A 17898-nucleotide genomic window follows, 5' to 3' on the forward strand; every position below is an offset into this window, starting at 1 on the left:
TGGCTAAGAAGAAGGGATATGTAACTTATGGTGACAACAACCGTGGAGCAATACTTGGTAAAGGTAGTGTAGGTAATCCCTCCTCTACTACTATTTCTGATGTTTTGCTTGTCGAAGGTCTTAAACACAATCTACTTAGCATCAGTCAATTATGTGACAAAGGATACAATGTATCTTTTCAAAAGATTGTTGCAAAATTGTACATAATGATGATAAGAAGAGCATGTTTAATGGTCTTCGTGTGAACAATGTCTATATGCTTGACTTAAATGAAGTATCGTTAACAAGTGACAAATGCCTTGTGTAGCACCTCAAATTTGCACCCTACCTTTTTGTACATTCATTTCATCATTAGGTCATTAACATAACATAGTCCATTGCATAGCATTGCATTGTTCTTTGCCCAAGTGCAAGTCATCAGATGGATTGGGTCAGAATGATCAGGAGAATCAGTCAATCAAGCAAGTGAGTGCCATTTTCATTAAGATAAAGCCCTAGGGTTGGTTTTTTCAAGCTCATATGGTCCAAGGATAATTTTGAAGTGGTTTGGCCAAAGGTTGGATGCTCAGAAGTCAACAGTCACTGTTCAGTCAACCAGAAACCCTAGAAAGTCAACTGTGGTCAACTGTGGTCAACTGTGCCCGATTCTATGGATTGGAGGGTGGGAAATGGTTTGAAAGGCCTCATTCATGTCCATATAAGTCTCATTTGACATATCAAAGACCAAGGTTGAAGATTTGGAGGTCAGACAGAAAAATTTCCAAAAATAGCAGGTGACCTGTAATTTCAGCTGCCCAAAATGGAAACTTTTTCTCCTCAAGATAACTTCATCATACAAGATTCAAATGGAATTTTGTCCAACATGAAAGTTGAAGATCTTGTTCTCACCTTTCCAAAAAGTCCAAGAACTCAAAAATCCAATTTATGGTTGACAAGATATGGCTCAGTGAATTTTAGAAAAGACCCGTAATCAGGAGGCCATAACTACCACATGGTTTGTCCAAATTGCAAGTTCTTTATATGCACAAACTCCATTTGACATGTACTTCAAGGGTGCATCATTGGTTTTTTCCAAAAGTGGCCAATGCAAAAAGTCACTTTTCAACTGGACTGTTAAATTGGATCAGGGGCAAAATTGTCCAAATGTCAAAATATTTGGAATTTTGAGATGGGACTTTTTGCAACACCTCAGAAATGGCATTTGGAATGTGTTTGAATCATCACTTTATGCATAGGCTTTGTAAATTGAGATTTGGTTTGAAAAATGCAATGGTTAAAATTGGACATTATGCCATCAAAGGGTGAAATTGCAAAATACTTGGCCAATTGAAATGAAACTTGTTTCTACACATTACACATGGTATTTTAGACTTGTTGGAACCAAAATTGAGCTGCTATTTGGACTGATTTGAAGGAAGGGCATTTTTGGCCATTTTGAAGAAAAATGCAATTAGCTTAACTTTGCCATTTTGATTAAGGGCTTGATTAATCATGATTAAAGCTGAGATATAAAAGCCTAATTACTGCATAAACCTAACAGATTATTCATTTCACCAAAAATTTGGATCAAATCATCACAATCCTCTCAAGAATTTTCAAGAACTCACAAACACAAAAATCTTCCAAACTCCTTCGAAACTTGATCAATTTGCATTCTTCTTCTTGCATTGATCTCCTATTGGCAAGTACTCCATCTGTTTGTACACGAGAGCATCAAGATCATCGCCATTTGCAACTGTCCAAGAGAGCTTCTACAATGGTGATTGTTGAATTTGAGCAATAGGAGCGAAATTGAAGGGACTTGAGCATCACATCACCTTGCCACGAGCTTGTACTGTTGCTGTTTCTGAAAATCGCGCGCCAATTCCACCGATCCTACCGCTGCCATAGCAGGTTTATCCAAAATTCGAATTGAATGCTTCGTAGAGTTATTGTGTGCGTGTTGTAGTACGCATTACGTAGAGCATCATGCTGCTCTTGGAATTGAAAAAGATCAATCGTAGGCTTAGAGATCTTAACTCGAAGTTTAGATCTAAAACCCTAGGTTCATCGATTCGCACGATTTAGGAAGTTTTAGGTTAATTGGAGTTGAGATTCATGTTCTACATGTTGTAACGGTTCCAACGACTATAAGATCGCTCGTTTTGGTTAGGATTTGTGGATTTGGTGTTCTTGGATGTTCTTCAAAATTCTGGGAAATTTCTTGTTTGGAACGAAGGAGATAGACGCGTTTGATCCAGATTCCAGTTTGAAAATTCAAATTGGGCGTTTACCGCCCCCGCCTCTTTAATTACATTTCTGCCTTTATTCAATATTTCCATTAATTAATTAATTAATTCTAAAAAATCCTAAATAATACCTAACACCTTAGAAAAATCATAGAAAAATATAGAAAAATCAGAAAATTGTGAAAATTATTTTGTTGACTTTGTCATTGAGTGTAGATGATTTTTGACCTATTGGTCAAAGTTGTGCATGGAATATTTTTCATTTGACCTAGGGTTTCTTCCACATGTGTATGTTTTGATACCTTAGACTAATTTGATCATGAAATTCTCATATTGTAAAATAAATGTCTGAAAATTTTTGTGATGATTGTTGACTGGATGATGCTTATTTCCATATAAATTTCTTGAGTTTTTGATACCTGGCCATGGAGTTATGAATTTTTGAACTTAGGTGTGACAATTTGTGTCACACCTCTTGATGCCAATTTGTTGGATTTTTTAGTATGACCTATCCTTGTTAGAATTGTTTGAAATTTGGTATAGATGCTCATTAACATGTTAGGATCCTTTGTGAATTTTTGTGGAATTGTTCATTGTGTTTTCTAATTGATCATGATTTTTCATTTCTGATGGTTGAATTTGCAAGCTCATATGATACATGTTGGTAGATTCATTGTGAAATGCTCCTAGTGTATTGGATATTCATGAAATTTGGCATGCTTGTAGTAGACACATGTTAGGACCTCCCTGTTTTGGTCTCATCCATTTCCTTTTTGTTTTCATTGAGTTATGAATTTTTAAAGTGGAAGCATGCGTTGAGGTTGTGATTTGGAGCCTATACTTGTGCCTGTTTTTGTTGATTTTCATTGACATGGTTCCATTTGCCCAATTAAGCTGAAATTTGGTGTGCCATACCTGGATTAGGTCCTGTTTAGGTGTAATTTATTTGAGAATTTTTAAAGTTGTTTTAATGTGAATTTGAATGCAATAGTTCTGTTTGTAGGCTTAGTGCTTCCTTTGAACTAGTTTGCCTTATTTTGTGCATAGAATGAGCATGATGAATGATATGACCATGAAATTTGGTAGAATAGTTCCTGACACATGTAGCTTTCATTTGGCTTTGGTCCTACTAATTTCCCATGTAATGTCATTGTTTACCATTGAATTGAAGTTAATGTACATTTTGTGACTTCATTTGGTTGTGTTTTTGCGTGCTTTGTCATGTTGAATTAATTCCCATAGTTCCACTAGTCCAAATGGCTTAAAAATTGACATGTAGCTTGTTGAATGTCCCCTGTTTAGGATATAATTTTTGTGGAATTTTCCATGCTGTTTTGGTATTTTTTGTGATGTGATCTTGCTGGTTGCTCATATGTGGTTCACCATTGCTCACTTTGCCTTACATGTTGTATAAATTGAAATAGGTGTATAGTTTGGATATGGGACCAATTGGGATCCCTTTGTTATTGAAATAGCTTGACTTTGATCATGGATTGGTTGCTGTTTTAGGATTTTTCCTTCTTTTGGACCCTAGGCTAGTCCTAGTGGTCTTGTCACTTACATTTGAACTTGTCTTTGGCTTTTCAGGTTAAGAGGTTAAGGCTTAAGGATATTGTTTCACATTTGGGATATTTTGCTTGATACTTGTAAACTAATGTGGCTGTTTTGTAGGATGTTGGTCCACATGGACTTGTGCTATGCACATCATTGGGATTGTTAATTGGTCATTATATTGTTGTCTGATTATGAATGGGATGCTGATTCTGTTTGACTTTTGTACAGGTACACTTAGTTGCTCAGTTCTCTTAAGAACTTGCATTGCTTTGCTTATAAGCAATTGGCATTGAGGTATAGAACTTTCTTCTTCATGTAGTCTGGAGACCCGGCTGTTACCGGGCCGGGCACACTGTCTGAAGTCCTCCTTAAGAGGCAATGCTTGTGTATGTTTATATTTGTCCCAAGCAGGAAAAGTCCTCATTTGAGGCAATTGGTGGAAGGTAGGGATAAGCAATCTATCCCCCACTATTCTGTGAGTCTTCTCCTTGCTCCCATTACATGGTTGTAGCATTGAGATCCAAGCCCAAGATCTTGTACATTGTACAGTCGAGTCTATGTCCTGAGCGTAGAAGGGTCCCCCCATTCTGGACCCACGCTCCCTTGTCTGATGCTCTCTCTGACTTGAGATAGAAGCAATGAGGCACACCCCTCATCACCTTTCATCTGGCTTCACCTTGGCCCCTCAATGGCAAGGTTAAGAGCTAACCTGACCCCGATACAGAGGCTTGTTTGTTGAGGTTGATATGACCCCTCGACTAAAGCCTAGCCTTGATGTTTGAGCCCCTTGTTGGTGTGTTTATTTCATGCTGTATATGTTTGTGTGGTGTGATTGTATCCCCTAGGTGCTAGACTCCGCGTAGTCTCGTTTGCATGACAATTAAGGTAGCACGGTTCCTTCGTATAGGACTTCCTTTCTTGCTTGAGCTTTCCTAAAACACAAACAAACATTATCCCCTCTTAAGGATACGTCAACTCCTTCTACTACAGGTGAGTAAGTCTCCAAAGGTCGAGCATCCGGTAGATTGCGTAGTGACGTCGTCCACTTAAAAAACACAAACCAACAGGAATAGTTTAGCCGAACTACGGCAACTCTGATTCTCATGTCCAGATGAGATACGTAGGCACGAGATGCGATGTCTTGTCGAGTTTGACTAACAACTAACACTAATCCTTGTTTGCTTTCGCCCTCGTTGCGATCCTTTTCTCTCGCCCTCGTTGCGATTGAGACCTTCCCCTTCTCTTGCCCTAGTTGCAATTGAGACCCTTCTTCTTGTTGCATGCTGTTGTGTGTTTTGGGTTCGGATGCTGACATAATTCCATCAATTGGTTGTCGGGCTCCATGTTTGCCCTTTCGAGTGTGTTTTGGGTTCGGATGCCGACATAATTCCATCAATTGGTTGTCGGGCTCCATGTTTGCCCTTTTGAGTGTGTTTCGGTTCGGATGCCGACATAATCCCATCAATTGGTTGTCGGGCTCCATGTTTGCCCTTTGAGTGTGTTTCGGTTCGGATGCCGACATAATTCCATCATTTGGTTGTCGGGCTCCACGTTTGCCTTTGCCTGCGTTTGTTTGTGTGCGTGTTAGCCGAGCTACGGATGCTCTGATTCTCCTTCGTCCAAAGGAGATACGTATGCATAGGATGCGATATCCTAGCGAGCATGTGTCGTTTCCCCAGTCCGAACTACTTAGACTCTGATGTCTATGCTTGATAGACTAAGTAGGCCCAGGATGCGATATCCTGCCGAGTCAGTTTCAGTCAGTCTCTTTCGTCTCCTTCAGCCAGTGTGTGTGTGTGAGCAGTGTTTTAGCAACCATTTTCTTCCCTATTGTGCGTGGATCCCGTCGAGTACGACGGATGCGTATGGGTGCTAATACCTTCCCTTCGCATAACCGACTCCCGATCCCATTCTCTTTGGTCGCGAGACCATGCTTTTTCCAGGTTTACTCTGAGCGTTTCCTTTCCCTCTTTTGGGATAAATAACGCACGGTGGCGGCTCTGTTGTTCTGTTTTCCCGCCGGTTTTTCGCGTAATGCGACAGCTGGCGACTCTGCTGGGGATTTTTAGAAGTTGACCTGTGCTGGTCCATCTTCCCTAAGCGAGTCTCTCCTAGCGCTTTCTAGGTTAGGACTTTGGTTGCTTTTTTGCTGTGTTATTTATTGCATTCATTGTTTATTGTTTGCATTTATTGTTTGCATATATGTTTGCATGCATCATACTGTCATTGAGCTGTTCTCTGTGCAGGTGGTTCCTCTGTTCGGGGTGGGTGTTCTGAGTGGGGCTAAAACCCAGGCCCGAGTATACACCTAGGATTAGTGTGGTCTCATGTTGCCTCCTTCATGTTAGGTCAATATGTGCCTGGCAGCATGATGTACCACAAGCCGGACGAGGTTCATTTGATAGTGCTTGCCTCTGTGGATATTCCACTTTGGTTGAGTTACGTCTTTTGAGCTGTTGACTCTGGTGACCGATCATTTCCCGGATCTTTGGTTTAGACGATCTTAAGGGAGCTACAATGGCACACCCGAAAGGGCAAACCCATTGAGTATCTCCGCCCGATTGTTGAGACTATTATCCGCCTTAGGATGACCTGATTAGAATTTACCTATGAGGGGAGGGTGATTCTTACAGATGCATGTTCTAATGGTGACTTTTGGTTTCGTTGATCAGAGTCATATTTATAAGTCGGATTTATGGATCGTTATTTCTGGACGCCGGAGGTTTGACCCCGGTATTGATCAGAGGGTTCCGTTTATTTCGGATCCCTGGGCTGAATTTAAGGTTGCTCCGTTGGTGACTCGGTTCCTCAGATTGGGTTCAGATGACAGTTGACCAGTTGACTTTTGGGTTTCAGATGATTGTGATCAGAGTTCGAGCCGAAGCTTCGATCCTGTGTCCAGATATGCACAACTTGCCAGTCGTGTCTGCATCATGTGCATCATAGCATGTTTAATTTTCAAAAGAAACGCAATCAACAAAAAAAAAAGAATCAATAAAAAAAAATTGAAAAAAAAGAGAAAAAAAAATGATCTCTGCATGCATATCGTTTCTCAGGTCCATTCCAGAGTTTGTTCACTGATAGATCCGGGTGCTCATTTACAGATGAAATTGTTGGTTTCACTCGGTACTCATTGCTCTTGTATACTGTGCCGTTGCTGCAGATTGCTTTTTTTTTCGAAGATGAATCAGACTCTTTGAAGGCCTGAGAAATGATCATTATCATGTGCATCATATGCATTAGCATCATAATCATAACATGTTGCATAACAGGTGTTCTAGTTCGGACTTCTCACTCTGGCTCCTGTCTGAGACAGGATTGTTGATCATCGTCCGCACAGCAACCAGATCGAATCATCAGAGGGGTATGGATCAGGTTCAGACTGAGTTGGCTGATGTAAGACCCCAATTTTGGGCCCTAAGATCCCTCATGGCCCATATCATATCATATCATAACCTCAAGGATCATTGCATGCCTTTGTCCCCTCCTAGTGGGTAGATTGCCTTGTAGGTTTGTTTCTGGATCACCAAGCATACTTTGCATTTGTATATCTTTGCTTTCATATGTTTATCATTCAAAAAGTACAAAAATATTGTCAGTCTAACCTTGTTGCTTGCAGTTGAAGTAATCATCAGAAATTAGGTCAAAGACAGTCAACAGTCAGTCATTGCAATGGATGGTGGCCATTCTTGCAGAATTTGGGCACCATGATCAATAATCAAGAGTTCATACTTCTTGGGACATCATTTGAAGTCAAGTTCTCAAGGAATTAGGGTTTGGAATTCATCAGAAGTGGTCCAGTCACTCAAAACCCTAGAAAAGTCAACAGAAAGTCAAACTTGGTCAACAGTTGATTTAATCAGTGATTTGATGGATAGAATTGATTTGAAGGAACTCATTCATGCTTGTATAAGCCTCATCTATCATGTTCAACCTCATCATGGAAGAAAATCAAGTAGAATCAGAAATTTTCCAGAAATAGCAAGTGGACCTGTAATTTCAACTGCCAAAAATGGAAACTTCTTGATCTTCAACTTACATCATGATACAAGCTTCAAATGAATTTTTGCCCAACATGAAAGTTGAAGATCTTGTTCTCCCATTTTCAAAAAGTCCAAGAACATCAAAATCCCATGTGTGGTTGTCAAGATATGATCAAATCATTTTCACCAAATTTTGAACTTCAACAAGCCATATCTCTCAAACCATAAGGCCAAATTTGGTGGGGTTTTTTCCTACAACCCACATTTTTCATCCTCTTTCCAAAAATATAAATTTCATGACCTAAAACCTTGCCAATCAAAATGGCATTTTTGGACCTTTTGCATTTAAAATCAAAGTTTGACCAAACTTTGATTTTTGGCTTCTTTGACTTTTTCTTGATTTTGCCAATTGGGAAATGTTTCATATATCATTTGTGACTTGTCTCAAGCCTTAAATCATGTCTACACCATCATTCTACTACATTTTGGATCAAAATGCAAAGTTGGCAAAATTGTGCATTTGGCTTTATAAGAGTACAAGCAGTACAGCATTCTGCAGCAGATTAAAAACAGCCTTTGCAAATGTCTTGTACAGCCTGATTGCAGGCCCATTCGACCACAAGTATACACCCTCCATTCCATTTATGTGAAAACTAGCAAAATGCAATTACCTCATTTTGAACAAAGCAAAGTACAATCTTACACAAGCAGACCACAAACAGCATTTTGTTTGGTCATTTGCAGCCTGTGCCCAGCCCAAACTCAGCCAGCTATCACACCTCCACTTCACTTGTACACATGATTAGCAAAATGCAAACGGTTCTCATTAAGCTAAACCAAGTTAGCACTCCCTAATCCAATTCTAAACAGGTGATATATAAGTCATTTTCTGCCCATTTGGTAACCCTAGATTGCAGCAGCCATAACAGAAAAACATTATTCTCTCATCTGCATTTTTTGCTCGATTGAATTTTCTGGCCAAACCCTCCAAACACTCAAGCAAGCCTTTGCTCATTAATCATCTAAACATCATTTGGGATTGTTTTTTGCACATCATTTCTCAACTGTAACCCTCTTTCAAGCTCTGCATCTTCAAAACATCTCCAATGGCAACTTGAGATTTGAGGAGGTCCAAGCAAGTTTGAGCTGAGCAAGCTTCATCACCTTTCATTACCAAGCATAAGCGTCACCTGTTTGCACCCCTATCATCAAAAGGATCACTGTTTCAACATTTTCTTCCAAAACAAGTAAGTAATTTATCTTCCCTTTTTGCCATGCCATACTATGTTTGTGAAAGATCCTCGGATGCTGATTTTAGAATGCTTTGTCTTGTTTGAAATGATGCCCTCATGAGGGAGAAATATGAATTTCTTTTTTATGTCAAAATGCATTTCTCGTTCGATTTGTTCTGCTTGCATTAGTTTGATGAGTTTTGATGTTATATCCTTGTTGCCTATTGCTTGATGATGCTGTTGGTATACTAGATTTTGGATTTAGGGCATTTTGAAATTTCGACCTGCATATTATTGATGAAGCATGCTGCTGTTCTAACCCTAAACCCTGCCAGGAAATCTCATGAATATGTTGTATGCTGATTGTTTGATTGGTGTTTGAATGATGATTAGTGATGAATACATGATGCCATGCTTAACCATGCTGCATTTTTGAAATCCCACGAGCATTGGCTTGGAATCCGTGTGAAACATGTTGTATGCAGCTGTGTGTTTATTGTTTAAATTTGTTTGGATGTTGATGAACACCTGATGCTGCTAAACATTGCCGCTGTTGTGAACTCGAGACAAGTTTCCAGAAATTTTCATTGATTTGTGTTTAGGATTGTTTGTCTGTCAGTTATTGCATGATCATTGTCATGTCCTTGCCATGCTGTCAACCTGCTTACTGTATAAACCTCACCCATACCATGCTGTTGCTTAATGTTTGTTTATAATACTTACATGATGATGGTTGATGTTGCATTGTTGGCCAAACCTTAAACTGCACGTGAACCCAGGATTTATGCATGTGAATGCTGTTGTTGCTGCTGTTATTTGAACCAAATATCATGTCCAGAAAATCCAATGTGAAATATGTTATGTGCTGTTGTATGCTGTTGTTCATGTTTTGTGTTATAATGATGATGACATGATGTTAACAATGCTGCCAAAACCATGTTGCTGTTTGAAATCCCATAAACATGCTCAGAAATCCATGGCATTGTGTTTGTCATGTTTGGTGGTGGTTGTTCAATGTTACATAATGCTATGCCCTGCTGTTGTGTTTTTGTTTGGTTGGATTTTAGTTTGATGTTTTTTTAAAACATGATGAGCACATGATAATGATGGATGTTGCTGTCAATTGCTTGTTGATTACCTTGTTGCACATGCTCTGCTGCTGTATTGGTATTGGCATGATCACTTGTACTGCTATGCTGTATGTTGTGGACTGTTTGCTGTGAGAACCTTGCCAAATGCTCTGCTGTTCAAACCTGACCATGCCTAGAAAACCCATGTGAAACATTGCTGAATGCTGTTGTTTGGTTGCTAGTTGAATGATGATTAGTGATGGATACATGTTAGCCATGCTGCTGTTGTCTAAACCAACTATTTTGTCCATCATTATGCTCATGCTGTTGTATGTTTGGTCGAAACATGTTTGTTTAATGTTGATTGATACCTGCTTGATGACACCATGAGACATGCTGCACATGTCCTGCTGTTGTGTGTAAACTCCATGAGCATGCCCAGAAAAATCCATTGAATTATGCTTGTCATGTTTGGTTGTTGTTGGTTAATGATACATGTTGGACTTGATGCATATGCTGTCTGCTTGATGTTGTTGTTGGTCGAATTTTGTTGTTGCTGTTGTTGCAATGCCATGTATGCTAGAAATCCCAAGGGTTTGTGTGAAAAAACCAGAAATTTGAATTGTGTGGTTGGTTACTGTTTGATTGGCTGAGAGCCAATCAAAACATTTCATCACCTTTGCCTTATACTGTGTCGTTTCATTTAAGTTGGCAGAAATTACTAGTTTGCCACTGCGTTGACTTATGTTGACCAATTGCCACACCATTTTGTTCATGTTTGCATCATAATTTCATCCAATTTCCACGATTTATTTCTCATTCAATTTTCATCAAAAAAATTATGAATTTTTTTCCTCATACTCATGAATGTGTCTAGAATTTTATGGTGAATTTTAATTATTTTTCCATTGGCTGGATTTTTAATGATAATTATTTTCTTGACATGTATGCCAAAATGATACATTGTGCCAAATCTTTTGTGAAATTGTCATTTTGTATCCAATGAGCTTGAAATTTTTTGTGGTAAAACTAGACACATTGACCTTCATTTCCATATAAAGTTTGTGCATTTATCATTTGTGGATTGTGAGCTTTGAATTTTTGAAGTTATGTGTTGCATTTGGTGCTATACCATGATCATGTATTTTCCCAATTTTTGTTCACATGCTCCCTCTTATCCAAATCACTTGAAATTTTGCATGAATCATATATCACATGTCTAGTTTATGTATGAATTTTCTTGGAATTAATCATGCTGTTTTCCATTTGATTGTGAATTTTCTTCCATATTTGGTCATTTGTTGACTTTTTGTGCTATGCCTTGCCAAATCTTTTGTGAAATTCTCAAATCTTATTGTATGATCATGAAATTTCATATGTGATAACTAGACATCTCAAGCTTTGCAATGGTGTTAATCTCATTCATTTATCTTCTGTTTTCAAATTGATATGATTTTTTGAAGTTGACCCATGCTTGTTGACTTTCACCATGCTTACTTGAACTTGGCTTGACTTCATGATTTTATTTGACTGCCTTCCTCTCATCCAAATGCCATGAAATTTTACATGTATCCCATGTTAGATGTTAGGGTTGAGTGTGATTTATTTCATAATTTTTGAGAATGCTTGAGTTGACTTTTGAATGAAGTCTTTGCTGTTGACTTTTGTATGCTTCTCTTGCCATGCCTTGCATCCTTTTGCATATGAAATGACCATGATGCATGATATAATTATGAATCCAATTGAAAATGCTTCTTGAATGTTTAAACTTGGTTTGGGTTGACTTTCCCTTGCTGCCTTGACTTTTTCTCTCATCTTTGACCCTAGGCTAGCCCTAGTGGTCTTCTAAGCTTATGTTGAGTTCATCTGTTTCAGGTTAAGCACCAATGCCTTGAGGATCATTCAAATATTTGTTTGAGTTGAATTATATGATGTGCTAACCTTTGTTTTGTAGGTGACTCATATGCTTGAGTCTTTGTGCCTTGCACAATTGGTCCCTCTATGGTTGACTTTTGGGTTATTTCCTTTTGATTTTGACTGCTGACTTGTTTACTAATGAGTTTGACTTTTGCAGGTACTTTAGTTGCTTAAGTTCTCTGAACTTGCTTGCTTTGCTTTTTAGCATTTGCTTTGAGGTATAAACCTTTCTTCTTCATGTAGTCTGGAGACCCGGTCTGTTATTTGACCGGGCAAACTGTCTGAAGTCCTCCTTAAGAGGCAATGCCTGTGTGTGTTTAATTTTGTCCCAAGCAGGAAAAGTCCTTCAAGTAAGGCAATTGGTGGAAGGTAGGGATAAGCAATCTATCCCCCACTATTCAGTGTGTCCTCTCTTTGCTCCCATTACATGGTTGAAGCATTGAGATAAAAACCCAAGATCCAATCGAGTCATAATGTGGAGAGAGTTCCTACTTTCTGAACTCCCACACTTTCTTTGATGCTCTCTCTGATTTGAGATTGAAGCAATGAGGCACACCCCTCATCTCCGTTTCATCTGCTTCACCTGAGTCTCTCAATGGCCAGGTTAAGAGCGACCTTCACCCATTACAGTGGACTTTCAAAGTCAAACCCTCTTGTGTGAGCCCCCATTGTTTGGCTATAGAGTGTGCTGTTTGATATTCATTGATTGATTGATTGCTTCATATGCACTTGCTTGCCTGTATGCTATGCATTTATCATCATCATCAATTGCCATTAGTGCATGATCATCTCACTTGTTTTGTGATGTTATTATTGTTGCTTGCCCATTGAGGACAATTGTAAGTCCATTGCTTTGGCATTTGCTCCTGTGATATGGAAGGATAGAGTGTAAGACCTCATTGGTCACTCATATCTTCTGATTATCTGTTTGTATGTGAGGATACAGTTATAAGTCCCTGCAAGCTGGCATCTGTTATCCTGTGATCATAACTTGATCTGTTTGGTTTTGTATGTGAGGTTGCAGTTATAAGTCCCTGTAAGTTGGCATCTGCTTTCCTGTGATCATAGTTTGTTCATCTGTTTGTGTGAGAGGTTGCAATTATAAGTCCCTGTAAGTTGGCATTTGCATTCCTGTGATCATATTGTTGCTTTTGTTCTTGTATGTGAGGATCCATTATAAGTCCCAGTAATGTGGCATTGGATTTCCTATGAGCATCTGTGGAGTTAACCTAAGTCCAGACAAATTGGCAGTTGACTTCCCTGTTCCATCTTTGTTTTTCTTCTGAGGAGATTAGTGTAAGTCCATTGAGTGGCTTCTGATATCCTGTTCTGTTTTAGGAGACTGGTGTAAATCCATCTATTGGTATCCGGTATCCGCCTTTTATTTCTTTGCCTGTGGAGATTAGTGTAAGACCATTGAGTGGCTTCTGATATCCGTTTTGTTTTAGGAGATTGGTATAAGACCATTGATTGGCATCCGATATCCGCTTTTCTTTTGCTTGTTTGTTATTATTCATTGCTATTCCAAAGGACACACTTGAATCATCTCCCATATGATTTCAAGAAGTGAACCTTCTAAGAAGTTTTACTTTCCATCTTCATCCATTCATCATTCATTATGTCCTAGACTTTTCACACTTTATCTTTCAAACTTGACATAAGTGTTGTGCAAACATTTTCATGTTTTCTAACTAAAAACCTGGACTCAAGTCCTTGACCTTTTTCAAACCTCATTTCATAATACTTCTTTTGAATTAACCTTAATCATACTTTGACTCCATTTTCATAATCACAAACAATTAATTTCACTCATTCACTTGTTTTGGCTCTGTCCATTGTTAATCTTTTCACATTAGCCATTAGGTTTCAATTATCATTGTGGTTGATGTAAATCTTGCCTATCCTTAGTGAGTCGACAGTAAGACTTCCGTACTTCAAACAGGGCTAACCCCTCTAGTACGTCGAAGCTATCCTCGCATGGTGGATGTTGTTTTTGGTCGAGTTTTCTCCCATTGATAATGAAAAGCCTCAGTGCTTGTGTTTAAAACTGAATCCACCAACTTTTGGAAATCTTTTAGCCGAACTACGGCGTTCTGATCCTTACCTTTGATGGAAGGTACGTAGGCAACGGGTTCATCCGTTCGAACCCAATAACCTAATAAAAAATGAACATTCTTTTCTCATCATCCCAATCATGTTTGCACAATGTTTATGTCATAACAAATAACAATATTTTACAACAAGTGTGAAAAGGGCTCCCTAGGAGTACCTAGGACGTAGTGGGTGCCTAACACCTTCCCATTGCGTAATTTACCCCTTACCCAGAATCTCTGATCTTTTTATTAGTTTTCTACGTGTAAAACTTCTTAGGCTTTTGTTCGCTTTTTAGCCAGTCCTTTGGATAAATAAAAGTGCGGTGGCGACTCGAAATTTCAATGTATCTCATAGCTTATGATTTAATCGATAGATCATATAGCGACGAATACACCGTCACAGAAAAGTGGCGACTCTGCTGGGGATCATCTCACCAGAATCCCTGGTTGTAGTGCCTACTTTTCACCCTTGTTGTGCTATATTGTTATTCTTTATCTGACATATTTTTGTACAATTTGGGATCACTGTATTGATTGTAATGTGTGAATTGCTTGATATACAATTGCTGTTTGCTTTGGTGATCTGTGAGATGAGTTCTATACCCGAACTCGAGTGCACTCTAGGATAGGAGAATGGCATAGTCTTGTTGACTGGTGTGGAGTATTCCTTAGCCAGTTGACTTGCGAGTCCATTCACTTGGTGGAGGTCATGTTGAACTAATAATGTCACACAAGTTATTTGTGGTTAGGCATTATTCTTTCAATCATGCTCCGCAGAAGCCAAGGACCTTAGTTTACCAAACCCATCTTGGCCTATTTTTAGGACCGTAGTGCGGAGGTCGTTCAGATGTCAGTTCTGATACGATTGTTACGCGATACTACACTCATAAGAGTTTCTCTTGAGAATATTCTTGGAATACGAGTATTCGTTCCTCCGATAATATTCGAGAGATGGAACGATGATTATGGGAACCTCTGATAGAACATGTCTGGCAGGTTTAAACCCTAGTACACTCCCTTTGGGTGGTTCTTAACCGAGACTCCATGCTCGTGACTCTCAACAAACCCGTGATTCGTGGTTGAGTCGTTCAAACATTGTTAATATCAATGGATCCCGGATCAGGTGTAAAACCTAAAATCCATCAAAGCGGCTGGTTGATATTAAGAATGTTTGAACCGGTTCATGTACCGTTAATATCAATGGAACTTGGGTGTCGATAAGGTGAAAACCTAAATCCACCAAAATGGATGATTGATATTAGGGATACATAGAGCTTTCCCACGACCTTTGTTTGGTGTGCTTTGCTTGATCCTTGAGTGTGTTTGTTGCATTCATGCATTCATGCATTCATCTACATCCATATCATCAGAAAAAAGAAAATTTTCAAGGAACTCAAAGGAGTTTATTTGCAAAAATTTTCAAAACATGAAAAAACCGGGAAAATTTTTTCACCTGATATATCTGATGAGGTATTTTCATATCCGATCAAAATGCTTAAATATTTCAAAGTTTGCAAATAAAACCCTCGGGTTCCTTTGATATAAAAACAAGCATATGCACAAACACTTCATGCATCATTTGCATAAGCAGGTGTTTTGTTCCGGTCTCCCGTCCTGTGGTCTGACCCTGCGACCTTCATTCATTTTGAAGACGCACTTTGCCGGTATTATACCAGAGCCGATTCTGCCAGATTGATGGATCATCCTGAGCAAGAGAATTGTGGACTCCGAGGAGGATTTTGTCAGCCTTAGTGCTGTGGATGGATTTATTCCTGTTGATGGATTTATTCCTGTTGATGGATTTATTCCTGGTTAATCAATCCCGGGCTGGCATTGGCTGCTGTTCTGGGGCACTTAATGAGCACGCTTTGTTCGCAAGTGGAGGATTCATCCATGCTGATCAACCTGAAGAAGAAGCTGCTGCTATCTTAGAAGAAGGTGCAGAAGAGCTGAACAATTTTATCATTCCTGGTGGTGTCTGCCACAATTGGGTCGCTGTGGATGTTCCTACGGTCATTCATAAGTCAGCGTGATTTGTCCATTTTGTTTAAAACCCTTCTCCCATGCCAAAAGGAGAAGTGATGACATTGTTGGCAAAGCATTTTAATACAATGATGTTTTCATTCAATTAATGCATTGTCAAACATTTGTTTTTCCATTTGTTTTCACTTTTTGCTTTTGCATGAAATCAGTGATCACAAAAAACCATGAAAAACAAAAAAACAGATTTTTCATCTGCATAATTGATTTGCTTGTTTAAAATACAAATGCTTTTCATTATCCAGAATCATTATGCAGGGATTTCTAAACCCATTGAACATAATGATCCGACGCCATCTCCCAATCTTGAAGTCCTTGTATCTGAGGCAGAGGAAGATGATGTTAAAGGGGATTCCTGACGAGATTACCCGTCTTCTTGAGCACAAAAGAAGCTCATTCAACTGTATCATGAGAATCAGCTAAACAGTCAAACTGGGGCATTGCAAATGCAATATATAAAAAAAAAAAAAAAAAAAAAAAAAAAAAGAGAAGAGGGTGGAAAAAGAATGAAAAAATCAAAAAAATCAGGAAAATTTTTTCAAGATTTTTCCAAGGAAAAAAGAAAAGAGTATACCCTCAAAGTCCCTAGTTGACTGATGCTGAATGGATTCAGAGTCGTTACGACCAATTGAATTTGATTGAAGAAAAGCGATTAACTGCCATGTGTCATGGTCAGTTATATCAGCAAAGAATGAAGAAAGCATTCGATAAGAAGGTCAAGCCTCGTGTGTTCCGAGAAGGTGACCTCGTGCTCAAGAAAGTTTTGTCTTTCGCGCCCGATTCCAGGGGCAAGTGGACTCCGAACTACGAGGGTCCATATGTTGTTAAGAGAGCCTTTTCAGGCGGAGCTTTGATGCTTACAACAATGGATGGGGAGGATTTCACTCGTCCTGTGAATTCAGATGCAGTTAAAAGATACTTTGCCTAGAAAAAAAAGTATATGCAAATGAAAAAAAAAGAGAATGAAAAAAAACAGAATAATTCGCTAAGTTGAAAACCCGAAAGGGCGGCTTAGGCAAAATTGAGCGTCTCGGTGGTGAACCCGCAAGGGTAATCCAGGCAAAAATTAGAGACTTGAAAAAAAAAGAATATATTTGCATCCCGCTAGATTGAGTACCTCACCCTGGGGCAATTTAGGCAAAAATTAGGGATTTGGCAAGTAACTGCATCCTGACAAGACTTTCTGTTCATCAGTCGTCATTTCGTCAGAAGATTCTCGATTCGTCGTCAACTGAAGCTTCGGATACATCGAGATTCAAATTGGTAGAGAAAGGATCATTATGTTCAATGTAGCCCTCTTCCAATATATATCATTGATTTCAAATTTGTACAGATCTATGGAGTCTTGCCATTTGCAGACTACCATTCCATCAAATCAATTTGAGCTTTTTATCCAATTTATTTGCACTCTTATTTGTTTCAAATCAACAAATGTTTTGCATGTTTTAAATTGATAAAATGTCATTGTTTTAAACAAATCAAATTTTTCAAAAAAATTTTTGTTTTAAACAAAATGAACATTCACAAGGTTGAAAGGATACTCAAGAATATCTCAGTGCTCTCCCGAGGGTGGCATGATTCCCAACAGGTAAGACATTTGTTCATATTCCTGGTTTGGCGGTACCTTCTTTCTTCAGATCTTTGTTGGGGTTGTTCCTCAAACAAGGTTGTTGTAGGGGTTGTTCCCCAGTACAGTCGCAAGTGATTTGTTGTTGAAGACTTCGTTTTTCTCCAGCAGCAGTTTTCCCTAGCATGGGTGTTTTCTTGAGAAGTTTCGGCGG

This window comes from Lathyrus oleraceus, chromosome 2 (assembly GCF_024323335.1).
Source record: "Lathyrus oleraceus cultivar Zhongwan6 chromosome 2, CAAS_Psat_ZW6_1.0, whole genome shotgun sequence".
In the NCBI taxonomy this organism is placed as follows: domain Eukaryota; kingdom Viridiplantae; phylum Streptophyta; class Magnoliopsida; order Fabales; family Fabaceae; genus Lathyrus; species Lathyrus oleraceus.